At 42.2% G+C, this 15,062-nt stretch overlaps 1 protein-coding gene across 1 annotated transcript in view; it reads left to right on the top strand.

Annotated features, from left to right (window-relative positions):
• The window catches only part of LOC144752809 (uncharacterized), a 489,465-nt gene that overhangs the window by 167,154 nt on the left and 307,249 nt on the right, over positions 1 to 15,062 (top strand). The window lies entirely within an intron of this gene.

The raw sequence follows: 15,062 nt of genomic DNA on the forward strand, positions 1-15,062 counted from the left end.
TCTACTGTTCAATTAATAAGTGATAACTTGTTGGGTAATAACTAGTGCATATTCTACTCTACAACTGTGTAATGGACCACGAAGAACTATCTCCAGTGACCCTGTGTGGATGTAATTTCGGCTATGTGATTGTTCCTTGAACGTATTGATCCACAAATTTGTGATCACATGAATCCTCTTCTAGACAAGAGGACGAAACTGCAAAAAGTAGAATCTCCTCCAAACAAGGGTACTTCCTCCTAACTAAATGAAGTAAAGGCTTCTTTGTTTGGTGGAGAAGTCCTAAAAGTTCCTCTGCATTAAGAACACGTCACTGAAATCGGCGGGAAATGCGCTCGGAGGCCTTTTGGGAAGCTGTCCATCACCATGGAAAAAGGCGGGAAGACCTTTGGATACTTCTAAGGAAAACAGGGTAGTCCTAATTGGTGGACCTTGCAGAGGATTTGGGGAATTTCAATTCTTAGGGTAATTAAAAGAGATAACCATGGACTCTGCTCGCAAGAAAAGAAAGACACCACTCATCACAATCACTCCAGATCAGATTGCGCTCCAATAAATCAATTATGACTTTACCTCCATTAAAGATTTCATATTGTTTTTTAGCATGGAATATAATAGGAAACACACTTGCTTTGCCGTTGCCAACCCAGGAAGTTAGGATAATTTGTGCTTTACAGAAGGGGAGCTTCAACTGGGGCACCTGCTATGTTTATATATGTAAGTGCTTCCCATTGGGGTTTAATTTCTGTGAAATGAGCATCTGGGCTGTAATGAAACCTCATTTTTTCCAAGAGTTCACAGTTGTGCCGAAAATGTCTCCCCAAACGTAGTACTTTCTACTGGTTAATTACCAAGTGCTACTTTGTTGGCCAAATGGCTAGGGCATATTCTACACAACATCTGCATAAAGAACCACAAGATAATGTCTCCAGTGACCTTATGTGCACATCATTTTGACAATGTTGTTGTTCCACGAGCGTCTTCATCCACAAATATGTGGAAACATGAATCCCCGTCAAGAGAAGATGACAAAACTACAAAGAGGTAAAGCTTTACCATGTCACTTTACTTATTCCCCAAGGGCCGGCGACTTGATCCTGGGTGCCTTGGAGCCCACCCAGGGCACCCACTGGGCATTGTTGGGGACCCCTAATGCCCCCACACACAGGGAGGAGCAAAAAGTCTGCTTCCTGCGTGCAGCCGCAATTCTTTAATTTGTTTCCAAAGTCTGTTTCCAGCTGGCTGGACCAGTTTTCCAGCTCCTGCCTGCTGGGAGCAGACATACTGTTTACTCTCACTTGGCAGGCGCTGTGAAAGATCCCGCCAAATGAGAGCAAACAGCTATGTCCCCGGGGTGGGCACTCTAGGACATAGGGAGCTGGCCCTGGGGGATCGGAGTCCCCAGGTCCATTAATGGCTTCTGGAGGGGGGCTGCGCTGCCCCCTCCCCTGTTTATTTAGGACCAGCCCCAGGGAGGTGATAGTCCCGGTGGCCGAGAACGGCCTGGGAGGGAGAGCCACTAGGCCTCCAATCCTTGTAATAATTTAACCAAGGGGGGATCTGTACAGGCCCTCTCCCCCTTTAAATTTTATTCGGCCCGTGTGGAGATGGTGGTCCCCGGACCCTTAAGGGCAATGGAGGGGGTCTGTATGGGCCCCCTCAAGTTTTTTAATAAAGACCGATCGAGGTTGGGACCCGGGACTCTTAAGAGCCTTCAGAGACCCTAGCATTTAATATCGAACTTAACTCTCCCTTCAAGATAGTAGCTTTATTCAGCTTCTCCTGAGTTATAGTAGCACAAGCATCAGAGTGACTAATGATGTCTGCTTGGAGGTTAGCCAGCTCTCTTTCTAAAGAGGTCACTGCATCTCTATAGATCTTGTTCTTATATGCAGCTTTGTTAGTTATCTGTCCCCTTAAGAATGCCTTGAGAGTATCCCATATAACGCCAGGAGAGGCAGAGCCTATATTTTCGTCCAGAAAAGCCTGGACCTCTACCTTGAGGGCATCAATAATATTAGTTGATGACAATAGTGATCGATCAAATGACCAGTTACTTGATCTATTTTTTGGAAACCCTTCCAGTTCTAAAAAGATTGCCGCGTGGTCTGAGAGATGAAATGGTAAATGGGATACCAATTTAACTAGATGGACCAAGGACTGACTAATCAAGATAAAATCAATTTGGGACTGATGATGAAATCTATGGTTTCAAAAAGTGATTCCTCTTTGTGATCCATGTGTTGTTCTCCAGATGTCGTTGTATCCTAACTGCTTCATATTGTCCTGCAGATATACCCTGGTTTTAGACAAAACTTTAGCTCTGTTAGAAGCTGATTTATCCACTAAGGGATCTAAAACTATATTGAAGTCTCCGGCTAAAATAACAGGATCAGGAAATGAATAAAGATGTGAAAAAAGGACCTTCAATACCGATGGATCATCCTGATTAGGGCCATAGTAACCCACTATAGTTAATGGTGCCCCATGTATTATGGCTGATGCTATTGCCCATCGTCCTCCTGAGTCGACAAGATTAGATACCAATCTCGCTTTTATAGATTTTCTAAATAGAATCGCCACACCTCTAGTGTGTGTTGGTTGTGACGTCATTATACAAACGTCAATCCATCTATTCCTCTTGACCAATATCAGCATTTCCGGTTTAGTCAGATGTGTCTCCTGGAGTACTATAATGTGCGCACCAGAGTTACGGAGATATTGCATGATATTATTTTTCCTAGGGCTGGTACGCAAACCATTAGTATTCCAGGAGAGGATAGACAGTTTATCCATTCAGATAATGTTTCAACTCTTCGTTTTTACCTCTCCTACAAATGTAAAAAGCTCTATATTCCATATACCAAATAGTAAGAATTTTTAACTGAGACATATCTTTAAAAATGACCACTCCATATGAAAAATCAAGCTGACTCAAGAAAAGAGGACTCGTTTTTAGTTTTTTCCCCTGCCACCCCCCCCCCAGTGATGGGAAGCCAGTAAGCTGGCTCATTTTGAGTATGGCGAAGGTGCCAGTAAATTGCTGGCATGGAAAGCGAAGACTGAGCTAGTACGTAATAATATCAACTCAATTATGTCCGGTGGGACAACATTCTCAACCGATGTTGATATTAGGAGAACGATCCGGGACTTCTTTAGAGATATTTACCGCGAGGATAACAGTGTGGATCCTAAGCAGGCGGAAAAGTGGCTGGCGGACGTTTCTCTTCCTGTTCTGACATTAGAACAAAGTAATAAACTGGAAGATCCCATTTCACAGGAGGAAGTTAGGTTAGCTGTAGCTAACAGCAAAAAAGGCAAGGCATCAGGCCCGGATGGGTTGCCATCTGAAATCTACAAAGCTCTGACACCAATTATCATTCCCTTTTTGACTGAACTATTTAATAAGATACTCCTTGAAGGCATGTCCCCGCCTAAATCGTGGGATAATGCATCAATTACATTGATTTTAAAACCAGGTAAATCTCAACTAAATTGTGGGTCTTATAGACCAATTTCCATCTTAAATACAGACTATAAAATCTTCACTTCTGTACTTGCAAATAGGCTAGGGGCAGTAGCAACAAACATCTTGCATACAGACCAAAAGGGGTTCGTAAGGGGGCGGCAGCTGTATGAATTGACCTACGACCTCTAGGCTTCTATCGATATGGCAACGGTGGCATCAATTCCTCTATCAGTAATGACTCTGGACGCCACCAAGGCCTTCGATAGAGTTAATTGGGTTTACCTATCGGTGGTCTTGGGAAAATTCAATTTTGGTAAAAAATTTAGACGTACAGTCAAACTCCTGTATAAGAATCCGTCAGCGTCTATACTTGTTAATGGAGAATTATCTGACCCATTTAACATCACTCGGGGGACCCGCCAAGGCTGCCCCCTCTCCCCCCTCTTATTTGATCTTTATATAGAGCCTTTTGCTCAAAAGATCCGAGACAATAGTAACATCAAGCCTTTTGTGTTTGAGGGATGGGAGAGGAAGGTAGCCCTATATGCGGACGATGTTCTCATTTTTACATCAGAGTTAAGATCAGCGCTCCCCGCAGTACTCACGTTAGCCAAAGAATTTGGAGCCGTATCAGGCTATGAAGTTAATGCAGAAAAGACAGACATAATGGTCTGGAACGACCCTGAGCCTGTGGCAGGGGCCCAGATAAGTTCAGTCCTCCGCTACTTAGGTCTAAATATAAAGATATAGACAAGATAGTTCCAGCAAACTTCTTCCTCATTGCTAAGGAATGTCGTAGATTAATGAAATCTTGGTCTACACTTCCACTATCTCTATTGGGTAGATCTAATTTAGTTAAAATGACGATTTTACCTAAAATTAAATTTTTATTTAATACCATTCCTCTTTTCTTTAATCCCACGATGACAGTCAAGCTTCAAAGCGATATACGCTCTTTTATATGGAACAACCGTAATCCGAGAATCGCCTGGAAGAAGATTAGGCGACGTAGAGAGAAGGGAGGCTTGGCGGCTCCTGACTTACAACTTTATGGGTGGGCTTTTCAGATGTCCCATGTTAGGATGTTGCTAAAATCTCCGATTAATTTAGGTTGTGGACATATGTTTGCTGCATTACTCAAAGGAGAAAAAGTGACTGATCATGAATTCTTATTTAAGTTTGGGGATCCAAAGTATTTTAAGAAAATAAAATTGAAAGTGCTTAGAGACTCATGTAGAATATGGGTTAAACTTAGGCATACTATTAGAATTGACTATTATTCTAGTAAGGCTCCAATGTGGAACTCTCCAGGTTCTCCGAGCTGGCTTATAGACAACCTAGCAATACCATTGCGGGAGTCAGGTCTGGTAGCCTGGGGAGATATCTTTGTTGAAGGAAGCCTATTGCCGTGGGAGGTATTAAGATTAAAAGTGGGGGATCGTTTCTCCAGGTTCAAATACCTGCAAATGCAAAGTTGGGCACGTTCATGGACTTCAGGTAAAAGTAGATTTCAGCTGGGAGGGGACAGCATATTGGTGTCCTTATTAACAGATAGGCCTCCATTCAAGAAAGAAGTTTCATTTTGGTATTATCTCCTACTTGAAGAAACGGAGGGTGAGTTTCAACTACCAGACCAATTGTGGTCCACACATATTATCGACATTAATCTGGAGAATACGTGGTATGAATCTTTCAAGATCATGTGGAACATAGTAAAACCATCGTGGTTACGCCGAAACCACTTGTTTACATTACATAGGGCATACTATTCGCCCCAACGCCTGTCAAAATTTTCGAACAGTTCTCCTGTTTCATGCCCTAAGTGCGGCTTGGTTGAGGCTTCGGATTTACACATGTTCTTTGACTGCCCACTTTTATCTTCGTTTTGGAATTCAGTTTCTAGTTCAATATCCATCTCCTTGGGATCTCAAATAGTTTTAAGTCCTGCTCTTGTTATTTTTTGTATCGCACCAGAGTTTCATGGTCAAGTAAAAAATCTCATCTTTTTTTGTATCTTGTTGGCAAGGAGAGAAATATGCAAGAAATGGAAAGATCCTTTACCTCCAACCCTGCTTGACTGGCAAACGTCAATATTACAAACATCAAAGTTGGACCTTTTAAGATCGGGAAACCATAGCAAGAGAAACTTTTGGAGGTTACTAAACTGGTGATAGGTCTGGGTTCACTCTTGGGTTTTTTGTTGTTGTTTTTTTCCCCCCAAGTTCCAATGATTACGCTGCTTGGCATTCTCCTTATTATTTGACTATACCCTAAACACTCGAAAGCGAAATAAGAGTGGGTATATGAACGCAGCATGTGTCCCAGACGGTTGTTCCAAAGTAGCTCGTTGGGAGTATGACATTACTTACTGTGGGGCAATTAGAGCAGTCTCTCTCGGAGCCCCATCCAGTTTATCTGAGACAGTAAGGTCATTACCACATGCTACTGGTTGACCTCCAAGGGCGGAAAATGAGGACACAAAAAAAAAAAGAGCCTTCAGAGAGGGGCTGCATGGCCTCCCTCCAATAAAGTAAACAAACTGCCCACCCGGGGCCTCTAATACAAACAAGTGGGGAGACCACGCAATTTTTTGCTGGAATTTAAAAAAATTCAAAATGTTTCCTGCCAAAATTTTTAACAATTCTTTTTGACCCTGGCAGGGTACTTAGGAGACCCCCTCCAGGCCTAGGGGTTCGGGGTATTCCTTCTTGCTCACCTCTAATGTCTGCTTTTCTTTAAGCATAGGATTAGCACAGTGCCATCCACGCCGAGATAGAAAGGGACAAAGTATTTTGCCATTTCTACAGCAAAGTCTTTAACCCCTTCGACGCTGATGACGAGCTGGGCTCGTCATGAGGTAGCCTCCTCGCACGCTCATGACGAGCCCAGCTCGTCATGTAAAGTGCGAATCCCTAAAACCCAGCGTACGGGCGTAAATCCTACCGCACGCATGCGGTTAAGCATAGGATTAGCACAGTGCTATTCATGCCAAGCTCTAAAATGACCAAAGACTTTTACCGCTCCAGGCACAGTATTACAGCTTTGGATTGGTAAAATACCATCCATGCCATCCTGAAATTAATAAAAGCATTAGAGCTCTTCAGAGAGGGATAGCGTTTTCCAAACACAACGGAGCACCCAGTATAAGTCAAAACAAAACCAATTCAGGCATACAGTGATGCATAAATTATGCCAAAAAGAGAAGCAGAGAACTCTGGGTAGTTCTCAAGTTTAGGTGGAAACCAGCTCCTGTATAGAGCACTGTCAACACCAGCGACACGCTACATTTCCTCACCGCAAATGTCTGCTTTTCTGTCTAAGTCTTTAAGCATAGGATTAGCACAGTCCCATATATAAATATATATATATATATATATATATATATATATATATATATATATATATATATATCGCAAGCACTATCAAAATATGAGAGGAGCACTCAATAATATGATTAACAGACAAATGTTATTCAATTGATATGGATCTTCCGTTCCTTCTTTATTCGTTTCTTTATTTCTGTTCTTTACAAAATGCAGAGGCACAGCCAACGCGTTTCATTCCCTTTTTTATGTGCCTTGGGAATTTCGTCAGGGCTGCAAAAAATATTTTATACACACATGAGCACCTTAGTCTCTCATGTTTGAACAAACATTGACATACACTACATATAAATAAAAGGTGACTAGAAAGTACACCAGTAGTCAAAGGAAGAGTTTGTTTAAGAAAAGAGTTTGTTAAAAAATGTTACATCTGACAAACCACGAATGTGTATTTGTACAAAAGACCCGCATGCCCTCACCCATGCACGGTCTCAGGCTTCAATTTAAAAAAAACACATGTATACCAATTGCACACGCAAAAGTGTTGACTAAGAACCCCTCCCTATGTGTTGCGGTGTCCATTGGGGAAAGACCGGGACACCCCTGGCTGAAGACCAAGTGTTATAGGAGGGATGTAGTACTGATGAACCAAAATGAAGAAGTGGGAAAAGGAGAGGTGGGAAAAAAAGAGAAAATATCATAATGGAAATAGGTGTAAACATAACTGCGCACCACCGTGTGAAAGAGGAAATATGCAAAAGAACGTTCCTCAATAGCAGTGACCCAAGGTATTTATGGTGAGAAGAAATATATGTTGAATCCTGAAGGGATTCTCACCAATAATTTCATCGTCTCGATCCCGTGGTTGAAGGGAAGGGCTCACTGTAGGCGCAGACGAATTGTTATCAAATACCGACTGTCCAGTACCTATATGTGAGAGTGAAAGAAAACCACGGGCTCAGACCAATTCCTACTTTAGTACCATTTCTGGATGCTTAGTCCGGTACAAGCAGACAGTTCCATATATGTAAACAGTGGAGAATGCTGACAGTTGCTAGATATGTATTAGACAATAAGTCCACATACCCAAGGTACACTGGCCAGAATGTAGTGTAATCCGACCAAGCAATTTCATATATTAGAGCAGTATAGCGTATTGACAGCTGCTAAATGTGTATGCGACATTGGGTCCACACACATGAGGTACACTGGTTAGAATGCGGTATAAATAAGAAGTACAAATCGTTTTCCCATGTATTGGTATCTGTGATATCAGTATAGGGGGCATTCCGAACATGTATAGTACAACCCGAATCCAAATGTATTGAGGAACAATCAATTTATAATCAAAAAACACCGGTACCTTCATAAAAGGTGATATCCCAAGGAGAATTCCGGTCCGTTCCTCCGTGCGTGGGAATGGGTAGTGCTTGTGAACAGGACGAATAAGAGTTCTTAACCCCTGTGTAAAAGATAAATTCATTTAGGTAATGTTGGTATAGACCGGTGAGGACATGATCGTGTCAATAGGTAACGTTTTATGTATATAGTTTTAGTCCTCAGCATCAAAGGAAGGGTCATATATAGGGCATATGGCAAAGGTCGACAAGTAGGTAACTGTCAGACGCATAGAGTTAGTCGACAATGTATGATCACAGCTGGACTATATCTATATAGATATCCAATGGTTCGGGCTGCCCGAGGAGACTGGAGTTAAACTGTACGCCAAAAGAGAAAGATACATACAGTTGTACCCTGTGCCGGAGTCTCTCCCCTGTCCTCTCTTTCTCTTATTAAATCCAATGACCCAGGCTGCAACTATTGACGCGGTACATTTGGAAAAGGGGAAAGGTGCAAAAAATAATTGTTTTCAAATACAGGAGAAATTTACCGAAGGGCCGCGGTAGGTCCTGTATACAGGGGGTTCCTTATATCGATATAGGCGCACTGCCGGGTAGCATCTGTATAAGGTACCAAGAGTAGTATGAAGTACTACCGAGATACCTGAGACAAAGGATGATACATTGTAAGTATCAAAAGCCAAAATTGAGCTCACATCGCATACTACGGCGTTTGATACAACGTCTTGCGGCACCTACCTTTGATAAGGTTCACGGCACCGACAGTTCCTTCGTCCGTGTTCGGAATTGTGTTCATCGGCAACCCGCCATTGCCGAAAGCATTTCTGTGACCGGAGTCCCGATCACGTGGTCCCTCCCACTACTCCAACTCTGTCCAGTCTATACAGCGCAGAGGTGTGGAAAGAGGCGACCATATTGGAATGGTGAAACATTTCACCGAAATACATTGATAACTTGGATGAAAAGAGCAGGAAGGGTGAAAGGGAGGATGCCCACTTGCACCCCTCCCCCCCTACCCCCCCCTCTAATAAAGGAAAAGGGCGTGATCCTCTTTATATCGAGAGATGCGATTAAAAGATCTATGGAAGGTGTAGGAATACACAACCTTCGCTGCTTGAGAGTTGTAAAATCAAGCATATAACGTGTTGGGATTTGGGAGTAACCATGTGGTGCAATAAAAACGTAATGTAGAAAGAAAGAGGAAAAAATAGAAATGGAAAGAATATAACGAAATAGAAAAGAAATTAGGAATAGAAAATTGTAACCAGAAAAGGATTAGTGACATAGAAGAAATACTTCAATTTACATAAATGTGCAGTACAATTATACATATTGTTCACTTTTGACAGAATTCATAAGAATCTGCTAAGCTAGAAATATGGGAAATGATGAACATTCACTTCATAAAATTCATAGCTAATCCATTTGGAAACTATTCATAATGTACAGATCACAATGGTGGCATCTAAACACTTAATCAAGAAAGTAGTGTAGCTCATTGTCAGTATTGTGCCCCATATGTGTAGCCCTCAAACGGCAAATCCATTTAGCCTCCCTCTGCCTCACTGCCAGTTCCCGGTCGCCCCCTCTTTTATCCTGGGGCACCTGATCTATTCCGTGGAACCAGAAGGAGCAGTCCCCTGCGTGTTTCTCATTGTAATGGGAACTCACTGGGTAGCGATTATCCCTCCCAATGATCGCCCTCCGGTGTTCTTGGATGCGTATTTTTAGAGGGCGTATCGTGCTTCCTACGTAAATGATATTACAACTACATCCCAATACGTATACCACATGAGTGGTATTACAATTTATAAAACAGTCAATCTTATAAGTTTTGGATGTGTTGTACGAGAAGCTGGTGGTCCTATTACGACCTGATTCACAACATATGCAAGACCCACATGTGAAAAAACCCAGTGGTTTAGAGGGAAACCACGAGTCCTTTGGGGTGACTACATAACTTTGGCATAAATTGTCCCGCAGGGATCTGCCCTTACGATAGGAGACAAGTGGCCTTGTTGATATATTGCCTCGTAGGCCCGGAACATCCTTAAGAACGTCCCAATGTTTGTTAAGTGTCTTGTAAATCTTGTTACTGTTGGAATTGTATTGAGTTACAAACGTGATACCTCGTTCCTTTTTATTGGTGGTGTCAGCACGTTTGGTTGCTAGTGTATCCTCCCTGCATAGATTTCTAGCTTTTTGGATAGCATTGTCTACAGTTTTGTGATTATAACCTCTTTTGAGGAATCTGGTTCTTGCCATGTTGAGATTCTGAGTGTAGGAATCCTCCTCACTACAGTTTCTCCGCAGTCCCACCATTTCTCCATATGGTATGTTGTTAATCACCGAATGTGGGTGTGCGCTCTCTGCGTGCAGTACAGCGTTACAAGATGTTTCTTTCCTATACAATGTGCTCTGAACCACGCCCCCCTTGATAAAAAAATGAATATCAAGAAAATTGATGGATTCTCTACTATGCGTCATGGTTAGTTTCACATTGTATTTGTTTTGGTTCAGGTAGGTATGGAATTGGTTCAAAGATTCTATGGAACCTGACCAGAGTACAATGATGTCATCGATGTACCTCCCCCAGAAAACGATGTATTCCATCCAGGGGGAGGCACATTTGTTCCACGCATGGGCCTTCTCATATTGGCCCATGAATAGACAGGCATACGAAGGCGCTGCCTTAGAACCCATGGCCGTGCCACGGGTTTGATGGTACCATGCGGAATCGTGTAGGAAATAGTTATTACATAATACAATCTCCATCATCTCAAGTAGCATGTTGTTGAAGTCATATTTATCTGCTGGTTCCCTGTCTAAGAAGGATTGTAGTGCCGCGAGCCCAACATCCTTGTGTATACAAGTGTATAAGCTCTCCACGTCAAACGTGACGAAAGAGAGCTCTTCGGACCATTGATAGTCGTTCAATTTGACTAAAATGTCCTTGCTGTCCCTTATGTATGAGGGAAGAGCCACTACGTATTTCTGTAGATGTAAGTCTACTAATTCGGAGATTTTTTCAGTGGGGGAACCCACCCCAGAGATGATTGGACGTCCTGGTGGAAAGGCCCCACCCTTGTGGACCTTTGGCAGAATGTAGATACAGGGGTACCTAGGTTTCATCACCCTGAGATACCTGAATTCGTTTTCAGACAGAAGGCCTGTCTCTTTCCACTCTCTAAGTCTAGCAGTAATCATACTTGTGACATCATTGGTTGGATTGATGGGGATTGGTCGATAACAGCTAGTGTCACCCAATTGACGATTGATTTCAGCCATATAATCACAGTGGTTCATGACCACAACATTACCGCCTTTATCCGCTTCCTTGATGACAATAGTTTTGTCAGATTTAAGTTTTTCAAGGGCTTTTCGTTGTTTGGCGGTAATGTTGTGGTTAGAGATCATAGACATGGCTCCAGTGTCCTCCAATTTATATAAGTCTTTAGACACCAGTTCGTAAAAGGTATCGATATTGGAATGATAATTGTAAGTAGGTACAAAGGAGGATTTGGGTTTTAGATGACTGTCCAAGTTCGGATCCTGTTCTATATCTAGCTCTCTAAGCATGGTATTCATATCTTGTTCCTCTTCCTCATCAAGATTATACAACAACAATGAGGCACGTATGTCAGCCACCGAATGTGACGTATGCGAATGTGCGCCCCTTTGTGGTGGTTCCCTCGGCGTTTGGCGTGAGAAGAAATCTTTTAGTTTTAAAAGTCTTATGAATTTAAAAAGATCAACATGCACATTGGTCATATCAACATTTTGGGAAGGACAAAAGTTCAAACCCTTACCCAAAACAGCACATTCATCTTCATCCAATACTTTATTTGATAGATTCACAATCTTTAGGTCAGTTATACAGTTTTGATCAATTGTTTCCTGTACAGGGCATATAGAACATATCATTTCTGTTTGGTTCCTGTCGTTACCTTGCCCCCTGTTCCTTTCTCTGTACCTGCCTTTTGACCTCCTGCCGCCCCTCCTTGTTTTGGTGGAGCCCATGATTTCAGTTGTTCCTTTTTTTGCTGTAGGCGACTGCTTGTGCGTATCTTGGCGAGCTCCTTCTGGAAGGAAGAAGCTCCCTCCCCTAAAGGGATCTCAGCTATGGAGTTAGACCTAGCACTCCCTGCGGAGGCGGTTGAGGCACTGCCTTCAGATCGTGTGTCTTCGCTTATGTCTCTATCCTTGCGAGTTCTCTTTCTTTCCTCCACCCCTTGTACCTGGTCAAATTTCTTAGCGAACGTATAGATCCGTCCGTCTCTATAGTCCCTGTCGTCCCTCCTGATTTTCTTTAATTTTTTCTCCTTCAAATAGTGTTGATGTTCCTCCATGACTTTTTGTAGGATAGTAAAGTTCTTCTCAATGAGATCTTTGGGTTCTAAACCATTGATCTCTAATAACAGGGCATCAATTTCAGCCATTAATTTCTCCCCTTTCTCTTCGGCATGACGGATTAATATTTTCATCATAACCTGCGAGGCATGCTCTAAATTGCCCTCCCACTCATTGAGGAGATCTTCCCCTAAATCCTCAAAGGTGGGGAATAATAGGATCCTCAATCCTCTAGGGACCTTTTTGTTGGATAGATACTGAGTGAGGGTAGCCCCATCCCACCAGCGAGATAGTTCTAATTTCTTCAATCGCTCAAGTTTAAGGAAAAGGGCCTTTAGACTAGGTTTATCAGTTTTTTCTGTATTTAGAGACTCATTAGGTCTATTTGTTCCAAACAAATTGAGGGCCATCTCCTCCCTCCCATCTCCAAAATTTGGCATTCTAGTATTATGTTATCAAGAATGAAGAAAAGTGCAAAACGGCCAATACCCAAGGATGCAAAGACACAAGTCAACAGCAGATGACCAAGGTTGAGCACATTAACTTCCTCTGTTTCTTATGTTGTTGTGGTGCTACCGCTCTCTACATCCACTGCCACGGATGTCTATTTGTCGCAAGCACTATCAAAATATGAGAGGAGCACTCAATAATATGATTAACAGACAAATGTTATTCAATTGATATGGATCTTCCGTTCCTTCTTTATTCGTTTCTTTATTTCTGTTCTTTACAAAATGCAGAGGCACAGCCAACGCGTTTCATTCCCTTTTTTATGTGCCTTGGGAATTTCGTCAGGGCTGCAAAAAATATTTTATACACACATGAGCACCTTAGTCTCTCATGTTTGAACAAACATTGACATACACTACATATAAATAAAAGGTGACTAGAAAGTACACCAGTAGTCAAAGGAAGAGTTTGTTTAAGAAAAGAGTTTGTTAAAAAATGTTACATCTGACAAACCACGAATGTGTATTTGTACAAAAGACCCGCATGCCCTCACCCATGCACGGTCTCAGGCTTCAATTTAAAAAAAACACATGTATACCAATTGCACACGCAAAAGTGTTGACTAAGAACCCCTCCCTATGTGTTGCGGTGTCCAGTGGGGAAAGACCGGGACACCCCTGGCTGAAGACCAAGTGTTATAGGAGGGATGTAGTACTGATGAACCAAAATGAAGAAGTGGGAAAAGGAGAGGTGGGAAAAAAAGAGAAAATATCATAATGGAAATAGGTGTAAACATAACTGCGCACCACCGTGTGAAAGAGGAAATATGCAAAAGAACGTTTCTCAATAGCAGTGACCCAAGGTATTTATGGTGAGAAGAAATATATGTTGAATCCTGAAGGGATTCTCACCAATAATTTCATCGTCTCGATCCCGTGGTTGAAGGGAAAGGCTCACTGTAGGCGCAGACGAATTGTTATCAAATACCGACTGTCCAGTACCTATATGTGAGAGTGAAAGAAAACCACGGGCTCAGACCAATTCCTACTTTAGTACCATTTCTGGATGCTTAGTCCGGTACAAGCAGACAGTTCCATATATGTAAACAGTGGAGAATGCTGACAGTTGCTAGATATGTATTAGACAATAAGTCCACATACCCAAGGTACACTAGCCAGAATGTAGTGTAATCCGACCAAGCAATTTCATATATTAGAGCAGTATAGCGTATTGACAGCTGCTAAATGTGTATGCGACATTGGGTCCACACACATGCGGTACACTGGCTAGAATGCGGTATAAATAAGAAGTACAAATCGTTTTCCCATGTATTGGTATCTGTGATAATAGTATAGGGGGCATTCCGAACATGTATAGTACAACCCAATTCCAAATGTATTGAGGAACAATAAATTTATAATCAAAAAACACCGGTACCTTCATAAAAGGTGATATCCCAAGGAGAATTCCGGTCCGTTCCTCCGTGCGTGGGAATGGGTAGTGCTTGTGAACAGGACGAATAAGAGTTCTTAACCCCTGTGTAAAAGATAAATTCATTTAGGTAATGTTGGTATAGACCGGTGAGGACATGATCGTGTCAATAGGTAACGTTTTATGTATATAGTTTTAGTCCTCAGCATCAAAGGAAGGGTCATATATAGGGCATATGGCAAAGGTCGACAAGTAGGTAACTGTCAGACGCATAGAGTTAGTCGACAATGTATGATCACAGCTGGACTATATCTATATAGATATCCAATGGTTCGGGCTGCCCGAGGAGACTGGAGTTAAACTGTACGCCAAAAGAGAAAGATACATACAGTTGTACCCTGTGCCGGAGTCTCTCCCCTGTCCTCTCTTTCTCTTATTAAATCCAATGACCCAGGCTGCAACTATTGACGTGGTACATTTGGAAAAGGGGAAAGGTGCAAAAAATAATTGTTTTCAAATACAGGAGAAATTTACAGAAGGGCCGCGGTAGGTCCTGTATACAGGGGGTTCCTTATATCGATATAGGCGCACTGCCGGGTAGCATCTGTATAAGTTACCAAGAGTAGTATGAAGTACTACCGGGATACCTGAGACAAAGGATGATACATTGTAAGTATC

This window comes from Lissotriton helveticus, chromosome 5_1, assembly GCF_964261635.1.
Source record: "Lissotriton helveticus chromosome 5_1, aLisHel1.1, whole genome shotgun sequence".
NCBI classification, from domain to species: Eukaryota; Metazoa; Chordata; class Amphibia; order Caudata; family Salamandridae; genus Lissotriton; species Lissotriton helveticus.